Source organism: Salmo salar, chromosome ssa05, assembly GCF_905237065.1.
Source record: "Salmo salar chromosome ssa05, Ssal_v3.1, whole genome shotgun sequence".
Lineage (NCBI taxonomy): Eukaryota > Metazoa > Chordata > Actinopteri > Salmoniformes > Salmonidae > Salmo > Salmo salar.
This window is the reverse complement of record NC_059446.1, coordinates 25,740,799-25,748,508: the sequence shown is the minus strand read 5'-3', so window position 1 is coordinate 25,748,508 and position 7,710 is coordinate 25,740,799. Positions and strand designations below refer to the sequence as shown.

Below are 7,710 nucleotides of genomic sequence, written 5' to 3'. Positions count from 1 at the left end.
TTGTAGCCAACCAGAGTCATCCTGCACTGCTCTTCCCTACTGTATCTTGAAGTCATATCAAGATTCTTATGTGAGCATCCAAGAAAAATCTTCCCCCGAGGCCTAGTCCATGAGAACCATGCTTCAGTTCAAATGTCCATACATTCCATGCATGCTGGCATTAGGCCAACACACAGCATGTTGTAAAATTGAGCTTCATAAAGTTGCCATTTCCTAGGCTCAATGTGTCTCCTTTAATGAGTTGTCTGCAGTAGACCTCTACTGTTCACATGTACCCCATATAGTATTTGCACAAATAACCTTCCAGAGACAAAAGAAAAAACACACACCTTCCCTCAAGGCATTGAGTCTATCCAAAGATTGGACCTACAGTTGAAGTCGGAGGTTTACATACACCTTAGCCAAATACATTTAAACTCAGTTCTTCACTATTCCTGACATTTAATCCTAGTAAAAATTCCCTGTCTTAGGTCAGTTAGGATCACCAGGTTATTTTAAGAATGTGAAATGTCCGAATAATAGTAGAGAGAATGATTTATTTCTGCTTTAATTTCTTTCACATTCCCAGTGGGTCAGAAGTTTACATACACACAATTAGTATTTGGTAGCATTGCCTTTAAATTGTTTAACTTGGGTCAAGCGTTTCGGGTCGCCTCCCGCAAGCTTCCCACAATAAATTGGTTTAATTTTGTCCCATTTCTCCTGACAAAGCTGGTGTAACTGAGTCAGGTTTGTAGGCCTCCTTGCTCGCACACGTTTTTTCAGTTCTGCCCACAGATTTTCTATGGGATTGAGGTCAGGGCTTTGTGATGGCCACTCCAATAGCTTCACTTTGTTGTCCTTAAGCCATTTTGCCACAACTTTGGAAGTATGCTTGGGGTCATTGTCCATTTGCGACCAAGCTTTAACTTCCTGACTGATATCTTGAGATGTTGCTTCAATATATCCACATCATTTTCCTGCCTCATGATGCCATCAATTTAGTGAAGTGCACCAGTCCCTTCTGCAGCAAAGCACCCCTACAACATGGTGCTGCCACCCCCGTGCTTCACGGTTGGGATGATGTTCTTCGGCTTGCAAGCATCCCCCTTTTTCCTCCAAATATAACAATGGTCATTATGGCCAAACAGTTCTGTTTTTGTTTCATCAGACCAGAGGACAATTCTCCAAAAAGTACGATCTTTGTCCCCATGTGCAGATGCAAACCGTAGTCAAGCTTTTTTATGACAGTTTTGGAGCTGTGGCTTCTTCCTTGCTGAGCGGCCTTTCAGGTTACGTCGATAGGACTCGTTTTAGGACTCGTTTTACTGTGGATATAGATACTTTTGTACCGGTTTTCTCCAGCATCTTCACAATGTCCTTTGCTGTTGTTCTGGGATTGATTTGCACTTTTCGCACCAAAGTACGTTCATCTCTAGGAGACAGAACGTGTCTCCTTCCTGAGCGGTATGAAGGCAGCGTGGTCCCATGGTGTTTATACTTGCGTACTATTGCTTGTACATATGAACGTGGTACCTTCAGGCGTTTGGAAATTGCTCACAAGGATGAACTAGACTTGTGGAGGTCTATAATTTTTCTTCTGAGGTCTTGGCTGATTTCTTTGGATTTTCCCATGATGTCAAGCGAAAGAGGCACTGAGTTTGAAGGTAGGCCTTGAAATACATCCACAGGTACACCTCCAATTGACTCAAATGATGTCAATTAGCCTATCAGAAGCTTCTAAAGCCATGACATAATTTTCTGGAATTTTCCAAGCTGTTTAAAGGCACAGTCAATTTAGTGTATGTAAACATCTGACCCACTTGAATTGTGATACAGTGAATTATAAGTGAAATAATCTCTCTGTAAACAATTGTTGGAAAAATTACTTGTGTCATGCACAAAGTAGATTTCCTAACCGACTTGCCAAAACTATAGTTTGTTAACAAGAAATGTGTGGAGTGGTTGAAAAACGAGTTTTAATGACTCCAACCTAAGTGTATGTAAACTTCCGACTTCAACTGTATATTCATATTGTAGTAAAGTAAATGCTCACTATATAGGACTGCAAATAACACACCTGCTCCTCCTCCCTGTACAGTCTCTCACACTCTTTTTTTCATTTGACACTTGGCAACAACCATAACTGGCTCTTACAGTATGTAAGTTGAGCTGCTGTTTGTAATGCAATACTTGAGGCAGCGTTTCAGTAAATGTACATGTGCCAATAGGTTTCAGCATCACTTATTCTAATTGGAAAAGGAGATTATATACAAAATATTTAAGCAAGAGACATACTCCAAGACACACAGTACTAAATAAACTGCCACATTACAATGCAGGGTGAACCATTCTGGTTGAATGTATACATGCTTTAATAATATTGAGGCATATTGGATATGATATAATATTGAGGTACAGTAAGAGGACTAGGGCAACATCCACTTTAAGTTCTCTTCCCAGGAATGATGGGTCCGTTCTTGAAGTCCTCACTTTCGAGGTAATGATGCAGATTGGGTCAGGCACACAACCTCCTCATGTACTTCTGGAAGGAGGGGAAGGCATGAAGGCAGGGGGGGCTGAGGACTTGGTGGTGGATCAGCAGGAGCATGAGGGCGTAGTCGGCTAAGGACATCTTCAAGAAAGAAGAAGAGACCATGAGAAGTCCCAGTCCAAAACAACCCCTAGTCCCTCCCTACCACCATGTACAGTCGATGCCAGTTGACGTCTTTGATGATCATTTGATAACAGAAATACATGTATTTTGTTGTCAACCAGAAAGCTTCCTTTATTTCTGGACAGGGTTTTCTCAAAGGGCATGAGATCTGTTGGCAGTGTCTTAAGGTACCCCTCTTTACCGGAGTCCTAGGGAACCAAAATATCATTTTTAATCAATTTGGGGCTCAATTCAATCAAATTTGCATTGTGGTTACAGTAGGTAAGTAGCTATGTTTCCTATAGTCAATACTTTAGTCCTACTCTACTACTTCTGTACTACTACTTTAATTCACTATACTATGACACAGAAATTGAGCAAGACATATTACACATAATGGGTGACTCAATAGGAATCTCATTATGTTGCAAGCAGGCTTTTATGCTATTCCTCCACCTACCAAGTTTCCGTGCGAGATGTCTCCTTACCACATTGATCTGGTACAGAGTGAGGCCACAGTCTTCAAATTTAGGGAGCTGACCAAAGAACTGTGAATGAAAATCAAACATAATTAAAGGTCCAGTGCAGTCAAAATTCTGTTTTCCTGTGTTTTGTATCATATTATACAACAGCTGATGAAACTAACACTTAAAGTGTGATCATTTTTTATATTGATGCTGGTTGAAAATGCAATCTACAACGGACTTTCTAATCAGCCTGTTTGCATGGGCGGGATTTTCAGTTTGCCTGGTGACAACACCAGGTGGTAAATTGGTTATTAGACTAATAACAAAGAGAGTTCCAAACCTCTCTGCCAATAACAGATAGTTTTAAGTTTTCCCCTCCCCACACAGACCAGTCCTAGACAGTCCCAGCAAAATTCTCACTTGAGAAAGAGTTTTTTGCTATAAAGCTATTGATGGAAAACTATTACAGTAAGGTACTTTAAATGTTACCCAGAAATGATTTGATATAAAAACAAAACAGCTGCATTGGGCACTTCACTTCTAATCCTAATTCAAAAATCGAAATTGTAATTAGTCACTTCCTCAATCACCTAGCATCTAAATGTCCTGATTCAAATTCATGATTCTGAGAACACCTTCTTTGAATACATAAGTGCATTCACAACGCCTTATGTGCATGAGCTATGAGACAGTATTTGTTGTAGCTGTATTTTGTATTGATATGTTTGTCAGGATCCGTTTGGCTGATCTTGCATCCATCATCTTCCCCCTATGGAGCTTGTTAAGGGCTCTCTCTGTCTCAGTAAGGCCCACATGGGTGTTGTTGCTTAGAAGCCCGGGATGCCAGTGTCATGTTTGCTAAGTTGCTATCTAAACTGCCTTGTTAGGAGAACATTGTCAAGGATGTTTCAGTAAACATTCAGCCAATGCCCGGATCAGGGCAAGTTGAACAAGCCCTCGGGGTATTGCATCATTTTTGCAAGTAGCTTTGCATAATTCTGACAGTGAGTAGTGAACCCATAGTGCAAATAAAACTCACTGTCAAGATTACTGTTTCCCCCCCAAAAAATGTTTTATTATAAGCTGGTCCTAGAGACCTTGCGTAAAACAGCAACATTCATTTCAATTGATTGATATTAAGAGCACACATCATCAGGATACACATTTATAAAATGCTTGAACGTTAATCATTTTCGAAGGTTACTCCCTTCCCAGATAAAACTGCATTAATGAAGACATTTTTGTTTGCATGTACTGTAAAAGTGAGGTGAAATGCAATAACATGACTTGACTAGGGTACACTGGTTACCTTGGTAGTAGTCAGAGACTCACACAGCTGGCTTTGAGAGTGCCCTCCATTCACATCTCCATAGCGACAACGTTCTTGTCAAACTCTGCCCCTTGGTCTTTTAGCATCACTTGGACGACCTCAGCACAACCTGTTATAGCGCAGACAAACAATCTCTACCAAATGAAAACATAGTAGGGCCTACTTCCAGCACACCAGGATGTCTAGTTCTTACAACAAGGTTACAAACAGAGTTTAGGGCAAAATAAAATGTTCTGTTTAGGCACATCAATAATTGTTTCTGTGTTGTTTCAAAGAAAAGGTTAAAAAGTTACTTCAAAAACCAAGTTTGACATGACACTTCCATAAGGAGTTGGCAAGAGAGCAGAAACAGACTGGCAACCAGGTTAAAGGTTGACTACAGTATTTTGGACTTCAATAGCTGTCCATTCTCAAAACTGAAAAGTTCATTCAATTATAGTGGAACATTGATCAGGTCAACATACCTCGAACCGGAAAATATGTGAGCGTGAAAGACACTAAAAAGAAAACAAAACCCCCCAGTAATTATGAGGAAGAGAGAAAATATTTTAAAAAGTCTCACCACACTGCATATTGTGGTCCACAGTGCAAAGTCTATTTTCTTTATTGTCAGTTGCCTACAGCATATCCAGCAGCAACTGCAGAAATCTATGGAATGTGTATGTTTTTTACCCTTTTTATACAAATCAACAATAATCCATAACTAAACAGGCAAGACCAGTAGATTAAGTGTTTCTGTGCATTCACTTACTCTCTGTTATCGGCTGTGGTTTGTAGAGTCAAGTATAGTTAGGGCGAGATTTTTAACTTGTTGGTTTGTCATTTTGACTTGCACGTTCAAATTGTAAAAATACTGGAGAGTTGGTTATGTATTACAATAGACGGTGTAATTTTCCACAGTGCTATGTTCGCTTCACTTCATGGAGTGCTTTGCTTAGTGCCAGATCTGTTTGTGCTGTCTTGCCAAACTGGTTTGACAATGACCATAGGAGTTGGCTTTACAGCACAAACAGATCTGGGACCAGGCAAGGGAGTCATAATGACTCATGCTTTGCTGTCTGGGGAGTTGCACAAGCAAAAACATGACTGGTCCATGCATTGGATGTGCGTGCTGTTGAACTGGATCCTCTGGCCTACGCCTGCCAGAAAGCAACTGCAGTAATAGTAGTCAACTGTATTACTATTTTGGCTGAGTCATTCACAGGTCGGCTAGGGATATCTTGTATCTGATGATATACAGTACCAGTCAAAAGTTTGGACACACCTACTCATTGAAGGGTTTTTCTTTATTTTTACTATTTTCTATGTTGTATAATAATAGTGAAGACATCAAAACTATGAAATAACACATATGGAATCATGTAGTAACCAAAAAAGTGTTAAACAAATCAAAATGTATTTTATATTTGAGATTCTTCAAAGTAGCCACTCTTTTCCTTGATGACAGCTTTGCTCACTCTTGGCATTCTCTCAACCAGCTTCACCTGGAATGCTTTTCTGACAGTCTTGAAGGAGTTTCCACATATGCTGAGAACTTGTTGGCTGCTTTTCCTTCACTCTGCGGTCCAACTTATCCCAAACCATCTCAATTGGGCTGAGGTTGGGTGAATGTGGAGGCCAGGTCATCTGATGCAGGACTCCATCACTCTCCTTCTTGGTCAAATAGCCCTTACACATTCTGGAGGTGTGTTGGGTCACTGTCCTGTTTAAAAACAAATGATAGTCCCACTAAGCGCAATCCAGATGGGATGGCGTCTTGCTGCATAATGCTGTGGTAGCCATGCTGGTTAAGTGTGCCTTGAATTCTAAATAAATCACACCCACACCATCACACCTCCTCCTCCATGCTTCACGATGGGAACCATACATGCAAAGATCCTCCGTTCACCTACTCTGCGTCTCACAGACACGGCAGTTGGAAGCAAAAATCTCAAATTTGGACATCAGACAAAAGGACAGATTTCCACCTGTGTAATGTCCATTGCTCGTTTTTCTTGGCACACGTAAGTCTCTTCTTCTTATTGGTGTCCTTTAATAGTGGTTTCTTTGCATCAATTGACCATGAGGGCCTGATTCACGCAGCCTCCTCTGAACAGTTGATGTTGAGATGTGTCTGTTACTTGAACTCTGTGAAGCATCTATTTGGGCTGCAATTTCTGAGGCTGCTAACTCTAATGAACTTATCATCTGCGTCAGAGTTAACTCTGGGCCTTCATTTCCTGTGGCAGTCCTCATGAGAGCCAGTTTCATCATAGCACTTGATGATTTTTGCGACTGCACTTGAAGAAACTTTAAAAGTTGTTGACATTTTATGGATTGACTGACCTTCATGTCTTAAAGTAATGATGGACTGTCGTTTGTCTTTGCTTATTTTAATTGTTCTTACCATAATATGGACTTGGTCTTTTACCAAATAGGGCTATCTTCTGTCTACCACCCCTACCTTGTCACAGCACAACTGATTGGCTCAAACGCATTAAGAAGGAAAGAAATTCCACAAATGTACTTTTAACAAGGCACACCTGCTAATTGAAATGCATTAATTGAACGGCTACCTCATGAAGCTGGTTGAGTGAATGCCAAGAGTGTGCAAAGCTGTCATCAAGGCAAAGGGTGGCTACTTTGAAGAATCTCAAATATAAAATACATTTTGATTTGTTTAACACTTTTTGCTTACGACATGATTCCATATTATGTGTTATTTCACAGTTTATGTCTTCACTATTATTCTACAATGTAGAAAATAGTAAAAATAAAGACAAACCCTGGAATAAGTAGGTCTCCAAACTTTTGACTGGTACTGTATGTACAGGTATCTGATGATATTCTTGAATGCAAGTGACATTTACTGACATACAGCTTTTTCAATTACTTTGGTGAAAGGTCAGTAATACTTTGGTGAAAGGTCACAGTAATACTTTGAGTGAGCAATTATGTCAATTACGTACAATAAGCGAGTGTTAGGCCACAATTCAATCAATTGCAAAAACTGCACTGATGTTTCATTCAAAATGTCTACACTTTAATTTCAGGAAAGGTGTGTTTTAGAGCTATCATCTTGCAGAATATGTATGCTCTATTGGACGTATTAACCAAGTTAAACAAATGAAACTGTTTCACTTCTTCTTCCTCTTCTTCCCTTGCAAACATTGTCTTTGGATATTGATGTGAAACTACAACCACAGAGTTTTTAAATCTTCACCACGTGTCTGCACCACGTACTCCCACTACTGGTGTCCCCCAGGGCTCGGTTCTAGGCCCTCTCCTCTTCTTTCTAT

At 40.1% G+C, this 7,710-nt stretch overlaps 1 long non-coding RNA gene across 2 annotated transcripts; it reads right to left on the bottom strand.

Annotated features, from left to right (window-relative positions):
- Positions 1 to 2,310: 2,310 nt before the first annotated feature.
- On the bottom strand, positions 2,311 to 5,102 carry LOC106604561 (uncharacterized). 2 transcript variants are annotated; one of them, XR_001328693.2, is made up of 4 exons: positions 4,995 to 5,102; positions 4,412 to 4,541; positions 3,096 to 3,183; positions 2,311 to 2,614 (listed from the first exon to the last, which is right to left on the bottom strand). It is a non-coding gene; the product is annotated as an uncharacterized lncRNA (long non-coding RNA). The 2 variants fall into 2 exon arrangements; XR_001328694.2 differs by having other exon boundaries at positions 4,897 to 5,013.
- Positions 5,103 to 7,710: the final 2,608 nt, after the last annotated feature.